Below are 14381 nucleotides of genomic sequence, written 5' to 3' on the forward strand. Positions count from 1 at the left end.
CTCCTGCGTATCTAAGATGCAATATAATGAAAATGCTGTCCTAAAGTTGGAGCAAAATATTTAAGTTCATGCCTCGGGCAATCCAGTTTCTGGAACAGGAGAAACACTCAAGGCACTGTCTGACCAGTACCAGCCTCACTCACTCAACATTTTCAGTCCACAACTTGTATACTATATTCACAAAATCTCCACTGCATAACTTCTTTTCTCTACTAGGACGGGTGCAGTATTATGCCTTGACATTAATTAAACCAAACCACAATACTATAATTGGTCTAGAAAAATTATGCAATGTATTTTTCCAGACAACATGTATACCCTAAATTCCTACAGTAAATGGCTACTGTTAAGAAAAATCTTCATAAAAAAACTGCCACAGGACCAAACCATTTTTAGCTGCTATTTTCACCTTTCTCAGGGGGAAAAAAAAAAAACCAAAACAAAAACCAAACCCAGCTCCATTTTGCATATGCACAAACAAGGTACATCTTCTCAGACTTTTCTCCTAGTAAATACTCAAGGAATACCAGCATTTTAACCAGTGCTACATTGAGGTATTCTACACTTCATAAACTCAAGATACTATCTGGCTACCGAAAACATGAAAATACCGTCATCAGTTTGTTACTAAATATTTTCCAGTAGCTAACTTTTGAAGACTGAGGGAGCTTCACTAGAATTGAAAAAGGGTGTTAAGATCTTAAAGGGGGAAAAAAAAAGGTAAGCTCTGTCATTTAAACCCTGTCTGGCATTTGCTTCTGCTATTTCAGTGAATTGTTGCACACTGCAATGGTCACTCAAATTTACTATAATTCAAAATCCATTCAGTGGATTTACTAGCACTACTACTTTAGTCATCAATTACAGTAAATTCTGATAAATTGATGCAACACCTTACCCTTGCAAATAAGTTTGAATGAAAAATGAAATCTTGGATTAAGGAATTTGGTTCTAAAGGGTAACCAGAATGCAGTTTTGCACATAATCATCTTCCCCATCCCTGCACTGCAAGTTTCTGTGTACTGGTCTCAGATCAAGCCTGAAATTCCAGCAAGAGTCTGGTTTGTAACAAATTCCAGGCAGTTCTTTTTCTATCTTCCAGAATCTTTCTAACCATCTTTAAAAACTGAACTCGCAGAACCCAGACTGTTTCTCCAAAGCCCATCTTGCTGCCTTTTTTAAGCCTTCCTAGAAGCTGAAAGAGTTTATGACTACCTACTCCACCCAGCCTAACAAGCCATTCTCCAGGCAAAAATGGGGAGCTGCTGGCTGGCAAGGAGCAGTCACCCCTACATTGCCATGATTTCTTTCAAAAAACATTTCGTAGCATCTGAGGCATGACAGCCCTCTTCTACCATGCTCTAGCTATGTCCCTTTCAGCAGAAGCAGATAGAGAGCAGGAAATAAACTGCAAACAAACTGCAGAGAGCAACCATCACACATCTATGCAGATTCTTAAGTGATCAGGTAGACAACACCTCTACAGATGTGCAAATTTGGAATTATTTGAGGTAAAGTTCATACGAGAAACATTTCTGTAGATTCCTTCATGCTATATTAAACAGCGTTTGTTCTCTGCTGCTTTACGCATGTTTTTCCGATACACTCTGCCCCATTGAAGCACTAAATGCTGGCTAAAATACATTTAAGGATCCCATTTTTTTGTCATTAATTACTTCAGACATGAAGTTCTGCAACTCAAAGCTTATCATCTCCAAACTCAATCACTGTACTGCACTTAAGTAAATATCCCCAAGATACATCATCAAGCATATTTTCCACATCATCTGTAGAGGCTGAAAATTGTCCTTCTATTACAGTTCACTTAAAAAGGAACTGAATTGAGAAAGAAAATTATCTTCCAGGTCCCTGCTGAAATGTAAAACCTCAGAGAAAGAAAAAATTAGATCCTTCAGAAAAGGAAAACAAATCCAACAACCAAACCCAGAAAAAAAACCAAACAACCAACAAAAAAAACCACCTACCTACTAACATAGCTACACTAAAGCAAAGCTACCCAGAATGCCAATCAGAATAGCTTATGCAGTCTGTGTACAAAAAGACACTTCTGCCCTTCAAGACAGAGTCCAATGAACGACAGCAAACATGGCAGGGAGTCATGTCCTTATGGATGTAGTTTTCATGATCCTGTGGCTGCATCTTGCCTATCATCATACACTGCTATTTCTTGTAAAATTGAGAAAATATCTCTAATTCTCAGAGCTGCCATCAGGTGTCTTTTAGTTAACCCTAAACACTTTTGCTCACAGTAACCAACTATCTTGGTTTGAACTCTGAAGTCTCTCTCCAACTGTTAGGAGGAAAATCCTTATTTGATCCAAATTCTTTTCATGTAATCAAGAAACAGAAGGACAGCACTTAATGATTAAACTGCTTTGAACATGGCAAAGAGTTTAATATAACAACAACTGATATTCCGGTGGGCCCTTCCCAAAAGGGCCTAGCAAGTCTGGTGGGCACCTGCCCCACTACTACCAATAGTCCCTCACAAAAATCACTGCTAAATCAGAAAAGGGAGACCAGAAGATGTAAATCAGGGAAAAAAGTAATAAATACATTCACATTTGAAAGCCCCAGGTGGCCTTCTGACAAATTCCTACTGCTCTACTTTCCACTGATTTATTAATAATTTATATATATATATATATAAAATTGAAAACCACCCATAGACAAAACTCGTCATTTACACTAAGGTAAATGATGTCTACAAGAACATACATTTTGTCCCTTCTGCTCTGTACCTACCAGAGTACTACTGAGTGCCAGGTTTCAGTCCACAGCTTTAGGCAACCAGTGAGTGGTCTAGCTTAAAGAGAGCTACAAGGCTGTAAAAGAGGCTGGAGGAAAAGAACATAATTACTCCACTCCAAAAGTGAAGTAGAATTGCCTGCCCTGTGGGATAGAGTTACTTGTGCAAAATCAAAGTTTTCTAGTTGTAAAAGCCTCTAGCTCCTGAGCTACCTAGGCTCATCAGAATGTCTCACAGCCATTTAACAAACTCAACCTTCCCATGTAACCGTAGTGCAAAACAAAAACCCAAGTCTTTTCTATCAAGAACAAGAAAAAGATCCATGCACAAACCTCTTCCCTAAGGAAAGAAAAGGCAATAATTAAACCCCAGACAGATGCTAGCCACCAGGCAGACTAACATCCCCAACTACTACAGTGAGGTGTTCTCAGAATACAACACACCACCCAATTGCCAACGCAGCTGGAAAGGCAAGCACAGAGCTCGAAATCTTGGGAGTCACAAACAGATGGTGAATGAACAATTAACCTACTGAAAAAACAAGTGAAAGAAATAACAAGTCTGGGTAATGTTGAATCTAACTACTGTTTCTAGCTATTTTCACTACAAATCACTTAATACACAAAGGACAACTAATGACAAATTCATAACACATCTGCAATAAGAAACAAGACAAATCCAAGAACACTAATTGATATAGACAATACTTGGTTTCCTCTTTTAATCTAGGCAACAGACTGACTGACCTGCCATGACAAAACCAAAACCTCTGATGTATGACCTGTTGTACCTTGAGAAACACCTCCCCCCAAAAAAAAAAAAAATTTGATACACACTAGTCCAGCAAATAGCTTGGATTTTATGGCACAGTCCAAGAGTTTATGTCCTTCTACTGCTTCTATTTGCTGTCAATGACCTCACTTTGTGATGAACAGACTTCTTCACAGCAGTATTTTATTTTTTAATTTCTATTCGTTCAGATCCATGTTTTAATTATCACAGAAGCAAGAGATCCAGTATTGCAATTCTTGCTCCTTTGTAAGTTAAAAAATAACGATAGTATCTATAATTGTTTTTTTCACTGCCTGGTTGATGAGATTCATAAACACACTGTATGGGAAGCCAGATTCTCCCAGGACTAGTCTAATTAAGAAGCCATCAGCCATGCTGATTACAGGCACTCTTCGAGAACTTTAAAATCAATAGTTCTCATAGTAACTGCAAATCTTGTGTGCTGTTTCAGAGAACAGTTATGCTTTTTGGTTTTAATAGACTACTACAACGTTAACAGAAGAGTAGAAGACTTACACAGATTGGTTTTTTTTAATTGCTTTCTAAAAGCATGGTGGCCTATTACTTTACTCTCATTGCATTTATCAACTAAAGTAAAAAAAAAGTTATGCGATGAAATACTCTCAGGGGATGTAGAGTTTCACTTTACATTTCAGAATAAAAGAAAGTGAGGCTATATGGTTATATGATTCTATGATTTTGTAACAATCATGTCAAAATGGTAGGAGAGCAACCTACTGAGGTAGCTTGTTGCTTAGGTTTTTAAATGCTGAGGGTTGTTTAAAGGTTTATGGTAAAGAGCTAATTCAGAAAAATAATCTACTTTCTTGCAATAAATAGATAGTTCATGATACAAAGTTCCTTTAGCCCTACCATTCAGACTTCTACAAAGCACCTAGGCTAGAGGAGACCTCAGCTGTTTTTCAAGTTGTGAAAAAATTTCCCAAAAGACATACAATTATGAAAAAAATCAAGTTTTGCCAATGAAAAATTCTACTCTTCCACAAATGCTATTCTACCAGCATCCAAAACCATTGCATGTATGTGATTAGCCAAATGATTCAGGGACAGATTATTGCTATTGTCAGTCCACAATTTCCAAATTTTTTTTTTAACATTAGTATATTCACAAAGAGAAAATCCTCCTTAAATAGGATACACTTTCCAAAAGCTTTCTATTTCACAATCACAGCTTGAAATGCAAGCAGGGTGAATCCAGCATCAAATAACCAACACATCCAACATGAGCCCCCAAAAGTCTCCACCAGTAACGATGGTATTTAACTACTGGACCCATATAGTATGTATCTTTTGCTTCTCAGAGTTTCACTAATTAATAAATGAAGCTAAAACTTGGTTCTTTCGTCATCAGAAAAACAGCAAAGTCTCACAAAGCAGCCCAAAGAAACAACCCTATCTTAAAGAAGAAAGAGACATGAGATGATTACAGAAGAAAATTATTATTCCTGTATGATAGCTACAAAGAAACATGGTGTGTTATTCAGGACATAATTATTAGAAATAATAGTCTAAGGTTAGAAGAATAAATGGGATGCCAAGGAAAGCCTTCATATATTGATATTTATTAGGCTATAAAAAAACCTGCTAAAAAGTATGTAGCTGAAACAGCCAGGAATTTACAGTGTAAGAAAGCAGATAAATACAAAAGGTACTTTTACACCATACTCATCAAAGTGCAAATTACAGCTTAATAAGTTTATTTTCCACCTCTGATATCTATTATTCATTCCATCCTTTTTTGCTGAAGTAAATATTTCCTTATGCCATAAAACAATAAATCTGTATTTTAGTCCTCAGTATTCAAAAAGTTATAACACCCATGCCCTGGAAAAATGCAGGAACACTTATCATACTCTAATGCTTACTACTGAGGCAGAATTTTAGCAGTTGAAACAGTCCAATAACAGAATGTGATATCATTTCAAAAATAAAACTACGTAATTATTATAAAAGTAGCTGTAAAGATTAAAAAAAAAAAATCAAAGTTCCAGCTTTAGTTTTAGCTCTAGAAATTTTTCTTCTGACTGTACAAGTTTCAGGTGCATCAAACAGATATTCCATAATAGCAGCAGTATATAACTATACTAGCAGCAAAACATAACTATAATAGGAGGAATTAGTTGTTCATCACTCTACAAGTTTAACCTGTAGAAGTTTCACCATATATCCTTACATCTTGAACAAATTTTCCCACTCCATAATTATTGGTAAAGCAAGACTTCAGTGTTTTATAACACTTTTGTAAAAACAAGCCTGACTTGCAAGCAATGTCACTGTTCCACACAGAACTTACTGCTGCTTTGCTACATTCCTTATTCCTGGAATTCTCTTAGTCTGCTGGGAATAATATACTCTAGAGCTATAAAGTCAAAATTTGGCCATGCAACTACATGGAATAAAAATGTAAATACAGAAATGTACTTAATATTATGTAGACTACTGATAAAGTTCTGAAATTTCCCTCTGTCCCACCCAGTTCTTCTTACTCAAACTAGGGTATTTCCATCTGTGGTTATGCCTACACTTGGATTATGTTATTATAATCACTTAATAGCTAAATCTCCTTGTTACCAAAACCACTAATAAAGGATCACATAAAAGCCAAGTATTACTGCTTTCATTTGTCAGATAACAAATACTCATAAATCTTATACCTAAATCAGTGTTTCCCTGCCTTATTTTAAAGGTTACTTTTCCCCCATGGAAGACAGCAGAACAATTCTACCATTCAATGCAACATATCAGCACAAAAAGTAGAATTAGCGGTCTAATTCCAAGTGAAATTAATTCAACAGACTTCTTCCTGATTTATTTACTAACCAGCACTTCATAAAACTAATCTACAAATCTAGATGGGAAGAATATTTTTATGTTAAACCTTGTGAGTTCCACCAGGGGGAAGAAAAAATATGCCAAATAGCTGATTTTGATTATAGTTAAATTTCTACCTACATATGAAAGATGGAAGCTTCCTAGCAAAATATATTATTTGAATTTGCTGTTACTGTAAATACAATCACTTTAAACTGAGGCTAAAGAACAAAAACTATGAAAAGTACCAGACTTCAAAAAAAGTGTTCTATTCCATCACAAAAACCCTATATTGAGAGTCAGTAGCTGACAGCACAATAATAGCATCATATTCTTAGAACTGTGCATTTTTTTTTTAATTTAAATAGGTACAACATAGTACATATAATCCAGGGGAGAGGTGGACAAACATCACCATTGATTCTCTATCTGCTCAACAATAAGCAATTGGACCCAGGAGCTGAATGCTGCAGATTAGCATTGAAATTCCAGTCAATTATTACTAGCTGTACTACAGCAATCTGAATGGACAATGCTCTGAACAAAGACATGCAGAGTTAACCAGAGCATGGAGGACAACAGATGGCTGAATAAAAAGAGACAGGGATTCCTGTTAATTTCAATTAGTGATGCAATTCACTCTTACCTTTGACACCCTTTGGATATCTGTACTATTCTAGCATGATGTTAAAAACCAACAAACACATAATTACAGTAGAGAAGAGCTCTGGAGATGCCCACAGCGTGTACATTTTTTCCCCACCAAAGCACGAGTTCGTGTTCAGAAAAAGGGATAATCAATTGTGATGAAGTAAGGACACACTTGAAGTATTCTGCCATTATGTCCTGTTCCTGTGAAATGCCAGATCTTGTAGACCAGCTATAAGAGGCTTAGGAGCTTGATACATTTCTCCCCCAATGGAAGGACAGAAAGGTATTAGGTAGAATGAAGTGTTCCAAGTTGAAAGTCTCAGCTCTCAGCTGTCCTCAGTGAGAGTCCAGAGGAGTAGTCTGTCTTTGACCAAATTTTTGTAAGAAGGAACATTTCAGTGTTCCTGGATCCAAATGTAAGAGCTCAAGGCAGCTTTTTATTAGCAACTCCCTTTGTGGACTGACAGCACTGACCACCAATGATGCACAAAGAAATCAGAGAGGCAATGAGGGAAGGAAATACAATTGTAATGGCAGATACCCATGAGTATCAGGCAAGCATCACACTGGAACACAAAGCAGAGATGAAACTTTCAGCACTACAATAATCATTTCATGGAGAGCTGGTTAGGGAAACCATTAGAGACAGTCCCAGAGTGTGTGCAGGATCTTGTTCAATTTTTTTTCTATTGAAAGGCACACTAATAATGCTTTCAGACTCAATACCCCTACAGGAGTTACAGAAGCCAAAAAATCCACCACAGCTGTACATGACTTCCAAAAGGAAAATTACACAGAAATGAGACAGCCCATTAAAAAGAAGGCAGAACTGCTAAAAGAATTAAATCCCAGAGACAATCACATCCCTCACTGAAAGATACCACACTGAAGACAGTGCCAGCAGACATCACTCCTTAAAGAAATAATTAAAAGGTAAAAGGAAACTGATGTGGAGAAACAGGCTAAGAGCAGTTTTCAGAAACAACAAAACCTTCATTCATTGAAAACCTAAAATTAATCCCAGATTAAGGCAGAAAGACTCATACACCTTGGCAAATTAAAAAAAAAAATAAAAAAATCAGGTAACGTAAAAAGTCTGAGTAGTAACTCAGGAATGAAAGGTACACACTAAGTACAACCCCATCCAGAGCTAGGCAGAGCTTTTTCTGTTAGAAACATATTGCTTGCTATTTTATCACATTCCTAAATGTTACCTATCAAGACATACAGTAGCTTCTTGTGGGTTTACTCTTGAAAACATTTGTCAGCTAAAATTCAGACAGTACCTTGTTTTGCTGAAACACAGAATGTGAAAAAAAAAGAATGGCTGGCAAAGATCTTAGTTCTAAAATCTAATTAAGAAATATGGCTAGCTGTAAAAGTGCATTTATGCAGAAGGTAGAAACAGTAACAAACTGTCTCAATGAAATTTTTGTTTGTTTCAAGGAAAATAAAATGCAAAATTGATTGCATTGGTGTATTCCTTCAAAGACTCTTCTGCTCAACAAATGAACATTTACGTTAGCCTCATGTTAGCCAGTTTTCTAGTAATTTTGTCAGGGCCTTGTATTCCTGTTGCAACAAAAACTGGTAAAATTTGACATCTAAGGGCATAATTAAATCACACCCCTATCTTTCCCTTACAGTCATGTGGATATATACTGTCTCCTGTAGTCAGCTATGGTTTTATTATTTTCATAGTTACAGTTTTCTAATTTGCATTTTTATATAAAAATAACAATGCTGACCTATACAAACTGAGGGTTTACTGAATAAATGCTGTAAATGCATTGGTTATGACAACAATACTGTGATGTAATGAACTGTGTTCTGTTTTTCAATGGCTACATCTGAACTCCTTCTCTCCTATCAGAGATATGCCAGCAAGGACAGTATCTCAAGAAACCCTGACATAGATGCAATCCTGGTGTTGATAATATGTCTGTTACAAAAAAGTTGCTGATTTCTAAGTATACAAAGCAGTAGGTTTTCTGTGTACTTCCTTCCTTTGGCTCAGGTTTCCCCCAGTGACAGAGTCAAAAACAGTGGAAAAAATAATGAAGAAACAAATGTAAAGCTATTACCACACATACACATAGAAGTATCTCTCATTACCATACTGGTTCTGTGTCTGGATATGAATAACAAAAAGAAATAACTAGCACAGGAAAAAAATCCAACAAGAAAAAACCAAAAATGACCAATCAAAACTCTCAGAATGAGCACTTCATATAAACAAAAATTACTTGGGATCCCAGAACAAAACCAAAACAAAGCAAACCAACCAACCAACAAAAAAAACCAAAACAAAACAAAAAAAAACACCTCAACAAACAAACAAAAAACCACCTCCCCAATATCAAGAGCAGTACTAACACTCAATTCTGTGTATGGGGATATTTAAATAATGTCACAGGTTTTTTCCTCCATGCAGGCATTAGGGCCCAGACAACATATTCTGTGCTCATTCTTCCATAGAAATACAAACATGGTAAGGATTCTTCCAGCTCCACTGCTTCAGCTTGTTCAGGATGAGCTCACTACAAAAATCTCAGCAAAGATTTTCAGACAGTTTTTAAGAAAAGCCTAGCATTACTTTCACTCCCCAGAAGAGCTGTTTCTCTGCCAGCACTGCTCTTTACCAGTCCTTGTGCTCAGCTCCCACAGTAACCCAAAAGAAATACTGTGCATTTACAGGCACATTTGTTTTGTTTCGCTCTAAGAACTGCCAGAGCAAAACATTTTTCCAATTATCTCAAACCTTAAATTCATTATATACACTAACTGCTACAATTTCTGATCAAAAAGTTAAAAAAAAAAATCAGTACACATGAAACAGAGGACAAAAAAGATTTGGATCACAGCAAAAAATCCAGCTGATCCAACACAAGAGCCTGAGGCATGAGAGACAGGTCTCATGAGCACTTGGTCCTTCAGTGTTCCAAAGGGAATTGGAGAGAGAAAATGGGCAGGTGGCTGGTTACAGTTTAGCATGTAGCTCCTTAACTACCTTTCAATCCATTCGTCATCAAATTTCCATTCATGTTTAGTGTTCACAAAAGCATAAAACCAGGCATAACCATACAGGTGAGCTTAATGATGCTGACAAAGTGTGCAAGAAAACTTGGTATTTCAAGGAATGAGTTTATGGTTAAAAGCTTTGCTACACACCCCTTATTTTGTCTCTCTCATTTATCAATCAATCTAGTAAAATACTACACAGTAATCAATATAGTAAAATATTACACAGTGTGTACTCATAGAACCTTCCCAAAAGCTATGTTACAGCTTGAGAGAGGACATTAAGATAAATACCTCACAACACTCTCTGGGGAACAACATGGGCAGATACATGTTGTGTGAGAACAAGCTTATAAATCAATTCTTTCAGAGTAAAAATGGTTTTCACACAGGTAATTTTCATGTCAGGACTTCAGGGAAACCAGGTAAGATGAACAAGTCCTACACACAGTAGGGTTTTTTGGTTTTAAATAAAGTGCATTAAATAGGAAAAATATGCCATTATTGTAACTGAACAGCTTCGGTACCAAGTTCACAAAACGAGTTTGGGAAGGAAAAGGAACTGCAACAACAGAAGTTTATCGATTTCCTCTATGAAACAACTTTGTCAAACTTAGGAAATACATTTAAGTATTATACTTAGGTGGATGTAGTAGAACACTTAGTGTATTTTTGTTTATTTCAACCCAAGTCACGTGCCAAGTAGCACTGGCAGCATACATCATAGTAGAGCAACATGGTTAGCCACACATGTAATCTGAATTTATTCCCTGTGCTTAAACTGACTCTTAAAACCAGTCACTCCATAAACATGTTGCATCCTAAGCTTGGAAAAAATTTCAGAAAAACAGACTGACAGCTTTGCACATATAATAAGCTCATAACGACTTAACTTACATCACTTCATGCAATTCAGTGGAATTCAGAAACACAAACTCCTAACAGCTAATGAAAAGCTTCTCAGCAAAGAGCTGAAATAAAACATAATTAAATGCAAAAAAAAAATCAAATTTAAAGCCTAATTACTAGGTGTCTGTCAAAATACATTTCATCTAATTAACTGCACACACTCAAAACTTTCATCTGCTCACTGCTGTGGCACTACAACAAATTATACTATAATGCCACTGAATCACTACCATAGAAAAACAAGTAATATGTTTTATAAAGAGGAAAAGTTTGAAGAGACCATTTTTGTTAAACCAGCTGATAGCAAGTGAGCTTGTAGAGAAACTTCTGGCCCTGCATCAGAAAAAAAGAACAAATGACAGTATTGCACTGGAAGAAAAGTGAAAATGGTTAATTTACAAACATTTAAGGCCACACAGGAACAGAAAATCATAATCAAAGTTTCTGAGGAAGGTAATCATCTGGGTAGTTTACACTAGAATTTCAATCTTTTATAACAAAAGTACTCCAATCAGCTTCTACTCTGAAGGCATCGCCTTTGTCCAGAAAAGATGTCAAACACAGGCTTGTTTCACAACTACTCTGGCAATCAAAAGTTGTACTTCTGGTACACAACTAGCTACTACTTCCCCTCCACTGAGAGCTAAATGCTTCAATGATACCCAACTGAAAGTTCTTTAATTTTAATAATTACAGTGCAAATACATATTGGTTACTTAATTATCCTACTCCAACCATTATAGAATAGCCTCCATATGAAGCAGGGTTGAAATGTTGAAGACTTGTATAGATGACTACTTATTTCCTTGAGTTTTCACAGGTTTAAAACTTCAGCTTAAAAACAAGAATCTTACCTACATAATAACTGCTAAATTTCAGTTCAGCTGTGAGTTTTAACATGTTTTAATGGAAGAGAACATGAGTACAAAATGCTAACTCCAGAGTGGCTGACCAAGTTTGGAAAGATTTAACAGACTTCCTATTTCTGAAATGCTAAAATAACTTCAACATAATTCTTACCTCACTGTGTTTGCAATACCAAGAGGGGCAGGAGTGCAGTTTTAAATCTTAACTTCTACAAATTTAGGCACGTTCCTCAAGAGTGCAGTGAATTGCTTCATGCACCCATGAATCCATACTACTGAATAGGGGCAACCACACCCACTTTTAAAACTACAAGACTGAAGACACTTCATACAACTTTGCAGCACAATTTGTCTGGCTTGCAAGAGAACATTTAACTGTCTCCTGAACTTGAGAAGACTAAGTCCATGTTAACACATCCTTCATGTCATAGCAGACTGTGTTACTCATCAAGCTTCTGGGAATGATAAGAGTTTAAAAAAAAAAAAAAGGAAATTGAGGCAGAATAGCAAGAACATGACTATCTAGACTGGTAGAGCATATAGCAGAGAAAACAGGACTTAGGGGTGGGTCTGAAGATTAGTGCTCTCTTTAGGACAGACCTCACCAAGGAATACTTCCCAAGACTGAGTTTGTGTTTCTCTGGAACACAATAAACCATATCAGAACCTATGAATAGGAATCAAGATCTTTAGCTTCTTCCCTACAATAAACATTGTCTTAAGCAGACCCAGGCTAGTTTTTGAAAAGTTCAATGTCCGGAAAAAGTAACAGCAACTATTCTCCTGTATATTCAGAAGGTGACCTCAATAGGTCTCATCAAAGTCACATTGATGTTATTAATGCCAAAATTATCATCCTTTTGCTGGTCTCATAGATCCTTTCCAATCATTGTATAACACTTTACAGATCAGTAAAGGATCTGTGAGACTGTATCCTTAGCAAACCTGCAGATGACACTGAAGCAGAAGAAATGGCTGACAGAGCAGAACTTCAACTGAGAGACACCTCAGCAACCTTGAGGACTGGGCATCATGTACCTCACAAAGTTTTAACACAGACAAGTACTAAATTTTACACCTTCAGCACTGTAACTGCAGTGTAGAACAGCAGTCAAGGCCCAAGCTCTTACAAGGGACACAGAGAAGAACAGATGAACAACAGCCAGCAGTACGCTCTTGTCACTAATGAGGAAAACTGCACCCTGAGCATCATTAAACAGGGCCCAAAGAACAATTTATTGCCATCTTACACTTTGCAGTGATGCGACTGGCATCCTACAGTGCTGGTTTTTGCAGCCTCACAAGAGCAGTGTGGAGAGGGCCAGCAGAGGACTGTCACAACACTCAGGGGACCATGACACATGAGGAGAGGTTGAGGATGCTGGCCTTATTCAGTCTGGTGATTGGCAGGCTAGACGCACAAGCTGATGGGAAGGGGAACCACAAAGACAAGGAAATTCTCAGTAGTGGCAGACAGCTAAGCAAGGGGAAACAGCCACAAATGGACATTTGAGAGCTTCAGGCCAAACATCAGGGAGCCAACATTTCCCTAGAAAAGTAATGCTGCTCTTGATTTTTTGTCCATGGAGGCTATGGAATCTCCACATCCTTCCAAGTGTCCAAGACCAGAGTCCTGAGAGATCTGACCCAGGTATGGCCACAGCCCTGCTCAGCCCAAAGTTTAGGCTGGATAACCCCTGAAATCCTTCCCAACAGACTTTGATTTCCTGTGATTCAGTAAATGCTTAGTTGAGAACCACTTGCACAGATGCTTCACTCTTAGTTCGGGTTTCTTCCTCCCCACTATCACAGCCTGTATGATCACACTGATGTCTTTTTACCTTGATCCATATTCTCCAAAGAACAAGTGAAATTAAGAAGAAGGAGCTATTAGAATGATTTGAGCACAAGCTAACCATGAACAATATGACCTTAGGAGGAAAACCAGAAGGTTTGAAGACATAGTCCTTCCCCTGGGACACATTTTTTTCCTGTAAGCACCAGATCTCTCTGGTGTAAATGCAAAACAGATTTCATTTAATGTCACATGCTTTACTGAGTAAATAAAACCACACTAATATGAGCATGTAAGAGGTTGCAACAAATACCTGAACCAATTTTTGACCCCCTCTTTATTTTTACATCAATATTTTCATCCTGTATTTGTTCATTCTTACCTGTCTGAATTTATTAATTTGTCTTTCATTTAGTTTGCAAAGTTTCCAGGCAGAAAACTCTGTTCCTGCTTTATTTTTTGTTGTCGCTGCTGCTGCTTTGGGTTGGTTTCCTATACCTTTCTGTTTTTTGAGGTCTTGGCATCATGAAGGCAGATAAGCCTCAGAAGAAATTCAATTCAAAACCCCAAAATGAAATGCCTATGACCAAAAAAAAAAAAAAATCATATTTGTGTTTAAAAGGCAGGATGTAGACAAAGAAAAATCCTCAGTAAATTGGCTTGCCATTTATGCAGTCTTCAGTGCTTTATTTTAGGCCAAAGGCTGTTCCCTAATATTGAGAATTTATCAAGAAATATGCTCATA

The 14381-nt window shown here is 37.0% G+C and overlaps 1 protein-coding gene across 31 annotated transcripts in view; it reads right to left on the bottom strand.

The window, feature by feature from the left end:
- MARCHF1 (membrane associated ring-CH-type finger 1) overlaps positions 1-14381 on the bottom strand; it is a 232011-nt gene that overhangs the window by 163354 nt on the left and 54276 nt on the right. For 7 of the 31 annotated variants that reach the window (XM_064417550.1, XM_064417571.1, XM_064417563.1 and 4 more), the window contains one exon: positions 14019-14216. The exons of the other annotated variants lie outside the window; for them this stretch is intronic. The gene's annotated coding sequence lies outside the window, so the exon portion shown is untranslated. The remainder of the gene's footprint in view (positions 1-14018; positions 14217-14381) is intronic. 31 annotated transcript variants of the gene reach the window in all.

The sequence above is a fragment of the Passer domesticus genome, chromosome 4 (genome assembly GCF_036417665.1).
Source record: "Passer domesticus isolate bPasDom1 chromosome 4, bPasDom1.hap1, whole genome shotgun sequence".
In the NCBI taxonomy this organism is placed as follows: Eukaryota; Metazoa; Chordata; class Aves; order Passeriformes; family Passeridae; genus Passer; species Passer domesticus.